At 40.2% G+C, this 9,574-nt stretch overlaps 1 long non-coding RNA gene across 1 annotated transcript; it reads right to left on the reverse strand.

The window, feature by feature from the left end:
• Window positions 1–2,141: 2,141 nt before the first annotated feature.
• Window positions 2,142–8,366, reverse strand: LOC140732169 (uncharacterized). The gene is made up of 3 exons (XR_012100008.1): window positions 8,307–8,366; window positions 6,801–6,924; window positions 2,142–2,482 (listed from the first exon to the last, which is right to left on the reverse strand). It is a non-coding gene; the product is annotated as an uncharacterized lncRNA (long non-coding RNA).
• Between the last annotated feature and the right edge of the window lie 1,208 nt (window positions 8,367–9,574).

Below are 9,574 nucleotides of genomic sequence, written 5' to 3' on the forward strand. Positions count from 1 at the left end.
CTGCTGACCACATATACTGCTTTAAACGTCCAAGGAAAACACATTAAGACAGCGATGCCATTGGACTAGGGAACAGGTGGCCAGTAGAACTGATGATAAGGACTGATGGACTGGACTCTTGATCTTTCCTATTTGCCACCTTGAGTAATCACCATGCATTATACATTTTGGGTAATCTGGACATCCATTTTCTGCCTAAATGCAGAAGTATCTCACTACGTTAATACTCCTAATACCTCTCTTCACCTTATTTAAGAATATGTGTTGTGCACTAACCAGTCAGGTTATGTTGGGTGTGCTCTAGAGAGGGTCTATACATTCAGAAGGTGGATTGCCAATGTGTTTATACTCCTAAATCACGGAGAATTTGATTCTGTGTTTTACTTTGATAGCAGTATTAGAACTGCAAAGGGAGCCCAGGACTACACTGTCCACAGGAATGTCTCTTGCCGATGCAACAGTTCAGAGAGTTGGTATCAAACTATTTACAATCATTGCATAATCATCCTTCTCTGAAACTGCTTCATGGGGCTAGCGGTGAAGTATGTTACTGTAACCAACAAGGGATGAGACTAGACTAGTTAGCAGTACAGTACATGCTATGTCTATACTACCGGTGACACTCTGAATCTGAATCCCACTAATGGTACTTACTGGGAATAGCCAGCAGGCCTATCACTGGCTGTCAGTGTTAACCTTTCTAAAATGGGATATTTGGGTGATGCTTAGCCATGGAGGAGATGATGTTATCTGGCCTACGTAGTACCATAGATGTACCATCTCCACGCTCTCTCTACATCCTTATGTGTGGGGCTGCCATTGAAGGACTATGGAGACTGAGTGTTTCTGGACTGTAGTGTTCCTGTCTGGGAACCTGCCAGACTGGTTCATGAAAGCATTAACATGGCCTCAGCGCTACTGGGGAAATAGGTTACTAACACAGCCTTAGTGCTACATGGCACAAGCCAGGCCATCAATGACATTACTGCTGAACTGCTGGCAATCCATACTGCGGCCATTTAAGATCAACTAGCACCAGATTTTCTGTTGTCAAAGAGAGGTGGGGCATTATTTTCCAGGAGTGTTGCACATATTCCCCTGTTATCAACAGCCAACTGACCTTGATGAAACTGTCATGGAGTTTCAGGGACGCTGTGCTATTGAAATTCAATAAGGTTTATTTTGTCTTTTACAGGACAAAGAGGAGGGAGTGTGGAAGTTGCAAATGAGATAGGAATAATGGAAGGATTTGAAAAACTCAGGGACAATTGTCTTTAATAATTTCAAAATATCAGCAGCTGTCCGCTTGAACGTTCAATTGACTTTACCATCTCTTTTGTGAATGGCAATTAAATCTGCAAGCAAAGAATTCAAACGTATACAGTATTGTGCAAAATCTTAGGCACGTATATCTAGGGTGTCTAGGACTTCGCACAGTACTGTAGTAATTTTATGTATTGCACTTTTATGCAGCCACAAAAAAGCCAAATTGCATGACATATGAGTATTGATAAACCTGATTCTGATATGGGTCTCTATTGTGGACTGAGTGAGGGAAGGGGGCAGGGAGAGGGGAATCATGGTTGTGAAAAGGGGAAGGGAGAAGTGAGGGTGCAGGAAGCACCAGAGAGACCAGGGGTTCCCAAAATGGGGTTCATAGACCCCTTGCTTAATGGTATTGGTCCATGGCATATAAAAGGTTGGGAACCTCTGAGAGGTACGTTCTGTAATGATCAATAACCCAGTTGTTTGGAATCAAATTACCTTGCATAGTGTCTCAGGGCTCGGTGAGTCTGCACCCTCTGCTCTTGCCACTGCTTCTTTACTATCCATCCCACACCCCTCCCACGGCACTCCACACTCGCCATTCCCAACATCTTTTGCTTCTTCCAGATTGACAAAAATTCACTCTCCATTCCACGTTGATGAATACACTACTGAGCAAAAGTCTCAGGCGCCCAAACTATACATATGCGCCTAAGATGTGTGCCAAATTTACCAAATGGTCAATATCTATAACTGCTAAGCCAATTCTGTATAATAAAGAGCAAGTTTTCTGTGCTGGCCTCAGAACAGTGTGGGTGAAAGATACTATTTTCCTTGTGCACAAGTAAAATCAAAATATGTTTGAGTCATAGGAGTAAGTGTGTTCTGGGCCGTTATTTTAAATATTTTATTATCGGCAACAACAAACTGAACAAAATGTTTTTGCAGTTTACAGTCTCAACTGATGTAGACATTCTTCTGGCACTTACTATAATTATACATTAATTCTGACAATCTTTTTTTCTAATGAACAAGTATTGATTACCCACTGAATGGATAACTAACCACTGAAAATGTCTTTAGTTTCCAGATTGTTGTTGAATTTGTCATCATATGAACCAATTTTGCTTTCATATCTTCCATGAAGCTTTTCTTTTCTTCCAAGTCCAAAACTCATCCCTCTACCAGTGAAATAGGACTGAAGGATTCGGAAAAACTGTTCAGTGGTAGAAAAAGAAATGAAAATAATTATCCAAGGTAAGCATTTAAATTCCAATATTGCCACTGTGTTTTCCAATGTATTAAGAATTGGATTGTCTAAAAATCATTTGTATCTTCACCAGTAGAAGTTAAAGATAACAAGCAAATTGGAAAATACTTATGCCTTATCCTATCTGTAGGTGGAGTCGGATACAATAAGTGCATTTAGTTAAGCATTGAGAGGTACAAATGAATGGGCAATAAGGTTGACATGGATGTGGAGGGTGAGGTTGCATAATACTGTAAAGGCTAGTTCAAATAGAGCATAGGACAGTGTAGCACAAGAACAGGCCATTCAACCCACGATGCCTGTGCCAACATTGATGCCTATTTAACCTAATCATATCTGAATGCACGCAGAACCCATTTCGCTTCATTTCCTGCCTGTCGAAGTGCCTCCAGCAGCTCCCCAGCAACGTGTTCCAGGCACCTTCTACCCTCTGTGTAAAACAGTTTGCCTTCTAAATCTCCTTTAAACCTTTCTCCTCTTAATTCAGGGATCTGCCTTCGAGGACTTACACCCTGAGAAAAACTTTGGATATCTATTTTATCCACTCTTCTTCTTCAGCCCACATTTCCCCCATGGAGCATAGGCCGCCAGCAGCAAGTTGCTAGAATCATCTGTCCTGGGCCAAAGGTTGATTGGCCTTGTGGCTTCCAACTTCATCACACAACTTCACACATCTTCTAGACGAGGATCCTCCCTCTCCCAGGGAAGGAAGGAGTTCCTGTAGTTCTGGGTTTTTACAGGATGGGATTGCTAAACAGTTCTCCAATTTTCCTCCTTTCACAGCCAGGCTTGGGGCCATCAATAGCAGAGTTACTTTATCCATATCTCTCAACATTTTATATCAGGTTGCCCCTTCAGCCTTTGGCGATCCTGAGAAATCTATTTGAGTTTGTCCAACCTCTCCTTATAGCTAATACAGTCTAATCTAGGCGTCATCTTGGTGAGGCTGCTTACACGCACTGCAAAGCATCCACATCCTAAAAGTGGCTAGGTCAGGTTTAATGAAGTCGACACATGATTTGCCAACATTCATACTCCATGCCTAACTGTTGAAGGCAAGGATACCCTCTCTGTTTCCAACCTCAAGGAGCTATGGACTTGCACCCCAAGATCATACTGTACATCAATGATCTTAACAGTCCTGCCATTTATTGTATAATTTCCTTCTATAATTGACTTCCCAAAGTGCAGCACCTCAAGGGGAAAGTCCATTGCCATTTCTTGGCCCATATTTCCAACTAATCTATATCCTTTTGTATCCTCTGACAACCTTCCTCACTATCCACAACTCTGCCAACTTTTATGTCTTTGGTGAGCTTACTAATCAGCCCATCTACATTTTCTTAGAACATGAAACAGTACAACACAATACAGGCCCTTCGGCCCACAATGTGATGCCAACCTTTTAACCTACTCTATGATTTATCCAACTCTTCTCTTCCACTCTCTCCATTTTCTTTCATCCATGTGCCTATCCCTGTTGTATTAGCCTCTACCCCAGCCCCAGCAGTATGTTCCAGGCACTTAACACTCTCTAGGTGAAATAGAAACACCTTTGACATCTCCCCAAACTTCTCTTCACTCGATTTAAAAGTTTATCCTCTGGTATTAACCATTGCCGCCTGGGAAAAGACTCTTGCTGTCCACTCAATCTGTGCATTGTATAATCTTAAATACCTCCAACAAGTTGCTTCTCATCCTCCTTTGCTTCAAAGAGAAAAGCCCTTGCTTGCTGAACATTTCTTCATATAGGATATATGATGAAATATATCAGCTCCTTCCTGAGAGATTACTCGGATTCATTCCAATTTGTCTACCGGAACAACTGGTCAACAGCAAATGCCATCTCATTGGCTCTTCACTCAACCCTGGAACATCAGATAGCAAAGATGCGTACATCAGGATGCTCTTTATTGACTACAGCTCAGGATTCGATACTACCATCCCCTCAAAATTAATCTATCAACTTTAAGACCTCGTCCTCAGTACCTCCTTGTGCAAATGGATTCTGGATTTCCTCACTTGTAGACCCCAGTCAGTTTGGATTGGCAACATCTCCATGATCTCTATCAGCAAAGGTGCACCACAAGGCTGTGTGCTTAGCTCCCTGCTCTACTCACTTTACACCTATGACTGTGTGGCTAAGCATAGCTCCAACACCATATTCAAGTTTGCTGATAACACCACTGTTGTGGGCCAAATCAAAGGTGGTGATGAATCAGCTTGCAGAAGGGAGATTGAAAATTTGACTGAGTGGTGTTGTAACAACAATCTCTCACTCAATGTCAGCAAGACCAAGGAACTGTTTGTAGATTTCAGGATAGGAAACCAATGGTCCACAAGCCAGTCCTCTTTGGAGGATCAGAAGTGGAGAGAGTTAGCAACTTTAAATTCCTGAGTGTTACTACTTCAGAGAACCTGTCCTGAACCCGGCACGTAAGTGCAATTGAGAAGAAAGCATGGCAGCGCTTCTACTTCCTTAGGAGTCTGGGTAGTGGAGAGCGCATTGACTGGCTGCATCATGGCCTGATGGAAACACCAATGCCTTTGATCAGAAAATCCTACAAAAGGTAGTGGATTCCGCCCTCCCAGCCATTGAGTGCATCTACATGAAATGGTGCCATAGGGAAGCAGCATCCATCATCAGAGATCCCCACCACCCAGGCCATGCTTTTTTCTCACTGCTACCAGCAGGTACATGAGCCTCAGGACTCACACCGCCAGGTTCAAAAACAGTTATTACCTCACAACCATCGAACTCTTGAACAAGTGGGTTAACTACACTCACCTGCCCATTCATTGAGATGTTCCCACAACCAATGATCTCACTTTAAGAACTCTTTATCTCATTCTCTCATTATTTATTGCTATTTATTTATATTTGCATTTGCACAGTTTGTTGTCTTCTGCACTCTGGTTGATTTTTCATTGTTTCTGTTATAGTTACTATTCTATGGATTTGCGAGTATGCCTGCAGGAAAATGAATCTCAGAGTTGTTCATGGTGACATATATGTACATTGATTATAAAATTTACTTTGAACCTTGAACATTGAACATGTTCTCCAATCCAATCAGCAACAACTCTGCATCTTCTGTAAAACATCCATTTTCTTCCTATAATGAGGTGACCAGAATTGAACATAATACTCCAATGGTGATCTAATCAGTTTTATAGAACTGCAACATTACCCCACAGCTCTTGAGCTCAGTTCCCCAACTAGCCATTTCTGAATCAGTGCTGCCTAGTTTCTAAGGATCCTAAGCCCCATGAGTTTCTGGATGAGTCTTCCTCGTCAAATTCCTTACTAAATTCTATACACGCAAAATCCACTGCTCCATCTTCATCAGTTTGTTTTGTCTCCTCCTCAAAAAACTCAATCATGCTTGTGAGGCAAGTCCTGCCACTCCCAAAGCCATGCTGACTATCCCTAATAAGACTGTGCTTCTCCAAAAGCTCATAAATCTTGACCCTAAGAACCCTCTCCATTAGTTTACCCAAGTTTTCATCCAAACCATTAGTGGCAGATGATAAAGTCCATGCACTGTTCCCCATGGAATGCCACTGGTCACAGATCAACATTCAAAGTACCTCACCACCAGTATTCCCTGTCTTCTATGCCACAGTCAGTTTTGGGTCCAATCTATGGATTCCATGAGCCTTAATCTTCTGGATCAGCCTATCGAACGTAAGGGGTCTTATCAAATGCTTTTCTTAAGTCCATGTACCTCTCCCATTCAAAGCCATGCTGACACTCCTACAAGTCCATATGTTTCCAGATGTGAGTAAATCTTTTCCCTAAGGATCTTCACCAGTAATTTCAATACCACTGATGTAAGGTTCACCTCACTATAACATCCTGAATTGTCCCTATTGCTCTTCTTAAACAAGGGAACAACGCTGGCTATTCTCCAGCCCTCTGGAACCTCACACTGGGCTAAGGAGGATACAAAGATTTTTGTCAAGGCCCCAGCAACCTCCTCCCTTGGCTCTCTCAATAATCTGAGGTAGACCTCATCAAGCCCAATGGGTTAATCCACCTTAATGTTCTTCCAAATACCCAACACCTTCTTCTGGATATCACATGCCCTAGAATATCATCCTCCTCCTCCCTGAGCTCACTATCCTCCTTGTCCTTCTAGTTGATGAATGCCAATGCCAAGTTTTATTAAGTATCACACCCATTTTAAAGGAGAATTTGTATCCCTCCTTCCTCCAAAGATTGCTTGCTAAGTAATTACATTATTGTCTGCTAAACACTTACCAAGTCCCTGTTTTGTTGCTTCTCTAAAGATTTCCATCCATCTTCATTTCCAATTGGCTCAGGGGTTACACATACCAGTAGGAAGATAAATGCAAAGGGAATGAGGAGCGGAATACTGTTCATCCTAATAATAAGGAATGTTGTTTACACAGTCAAAAACATAGAATCCACAGCAGATTAAACACCACACTTTTTATCTCAGTCCAACAGAATATATTTCTTGTTCTATATTTACAATGCAGTTTCCAGATAAATGCACATCAGCAGTTCCCCTCAGCTTAATTCTTTCCTCTGTCTTGATGAAGAAGTTTCTCCTGGATCACTAGTTAGATTTCTTAGAGACTAGTTTATTTACTTAGTTTCCTTTGGCTTACTGGTTTTGAACCTACCCACTATTGAACACACATCCACTATATACAAACACTGGCTAGTCCCTTCACTGTTTTAAAAACATCTTGAGAATCAAGTGAATGGTGAAGAGTGATTTGGATGCGCAGAAAAAATATTTCAGGATGTATATTGTATACATTTCTCTGACATTAAATTGTACCTTTGAAACCTTTGATACTAAGAGTGATGATGTGAAAGAACTGATTAACGTACAAAGGTCAGAATGAAGACCATTGACTAAATCATAGATCATTGTTGACAATGAAGAGAGAAGGATGTAGGCAAGGTTTCTAAAGAAATACAAAACCATGAGTCCTGCGCATTTGTGGACGCTGTTCACTCAAAGTGGAGATGCAGCATTCAGGGTGGTACTGAGAGCCAGTCACTGGAAGCCCACAGGGATGATGGAAGGAACAGACTGGCTTATCCCATATATCCTGTCAGCCACTTGTGAATAGGCTTCTGATGTTGGTCTAATGTAAAAACCAGGTTAAAGTCAAAAGCCATAATGAAGTGCCAATTATATTAGGCAACCTGAGATAATCTCCTTTCTCTTAAAATGATCCTAACACAGGAAATATTCTTTGATGAGCAGAAGAAGGCACTGGAAGAGACTGGTCTAAAACACGATGACTCTTTTCTCTAACAGGAAAGCTGTTTGAAGTAAGATAAAGAAAATTAGTAAGCTTGACCCCGATACAAAAAGATTAGCCAGCCATTTTTTTTTACTGTTTCATCTTCCCTTCCAAGTTGTCATCAATCAATTCTTAAACAGCAATGCAATTGATGAAATAAGGTCAAAGTTTTGATGAAATGCCATTGATTTCAAACATATTTTATTCTTTTCAGATGTTGCCTGACTGAGCATTGGGACCGTTTATCAGAACTGAACACTGAGAAGACAAGTGCACTTTAATTTGCAGAGAGGGAAAGGTGGAGATAACAAAATGAATGATCACTTTTCCAGTTCTGACAAAGGGTCCCTCAAGCAGATTTCCAAAATCTGCTGTTCTTTTTTGTTCCAATCAAAATTGAACCATAAAGCATAAGAGTACAATTAATAAAGGAATCAGAAAAAAATGTAGTACGTAGTAGATTTCCACAGTTTGTTCTTACCTATCTAGGAGACTGATACTTGTGCACAAGCAAAGGCTCTGCTTCTGCCTCTGATCTATGATCTGCAATAATTCTACAATTTATACACCTTCCCCAGCCCACTCAGAAATCCACTGACATATGCATGACTCACTAAGCACAAATAGTACATTTTCAGAAGCCCAGACCAAACAACAAAGTAAGACTTTGAAAATAATTTATTCTACCTGCCCTTTTCAGATGAATATTGTATCTAGAACATATGATTTCATGCAGAACTGTGACAAACTGAAAGTATAATTATGAATTTAGAACTACTTTAAATTAATGTAATTCAATTAGTTAGCTAGTTTTATTTTTTGAATTATGCAGCCTTTCCTATGAAAATATAATCGTCATTATCGCAAAAAGCTTGTAACATCTTTTATTCTGCATTGATTAAAAGAAATTATAAGCAAGATTTATTTTTAGGCATCTAACAGGGTGCAAATTTATCCACAAATCATTTGTAAAATAAACTGAAATCTCTTCAATTCAGTTGAAAATGATATATGTTTAAATTACGTCTACTATATATTTATATATGTTTATTGAAATTCAGTCATATGCTCTGTTCTGTGCATTTCTGATCCTGGTTCCTTTGAAGCAACAGTAGCAATCTGGTTAGATGGGAAGTAAATTTATAGTGTCCACTCAAATATTGGATCAAAATATGAAAGCATGATTCACAACCTTTAATATGTTAATAGCCTAGCATTCAAGTTGGAAATTTCAGTAAAAACAACAAGCATCATAGAGGATTAGCTGTACAGTCTGAAGTCAGGATATTCAAATTAATACAGGATAGTTGCAAGACTCAACAGGACAGGTTCTATCTGTGGGAAGGGAAGCAGTCAATGTTTCAGGTCAGAGAACATTTGTCATGAATAAACATCAAAGAATTGTCTCCAACTCTGTGTTGGCTCTGTATTCTCTACTTTGTTTTAGATTTCCAGCATCTGCAGAACTGTTGATTAACAGGCAGAAATTCATAATGCTTTAAGTGCTTATGTTGATCATCAGCATTATTTTGGAATCTGTACCTGCAGCTACAACCGGGAAAGCAAATGAGCTGTTCCCCCAGTTCATTCACTAACCCATCAATTCTCTTGATAAATCTAATCCATTCTAAATGTATTTTTTAACTCTTTAATTTGAATTGCTTTTGATCTGACTATAGGATGGGAAGATCATGACTATTCAGTATGTGTATCGGGGACTAATTCTTTGGGAGGTAAAGATTTCCCTGA

This window comes from Hemitrygon akajei, chromosome 8 (assembly GCF_048418815.1).
Source record: "Hemitrygon akajei chromosome 8, sHemAka1.3, whole genome shotgun sequence".
Classification (NCBI taxonomy): domain Eukaryota; kingdom Metazoa; phylum Chordata; class Chondrichthyes; order Myliobatiformes; family Dasyatidae; genus Hemitrygon; species Hemitrygon akajei.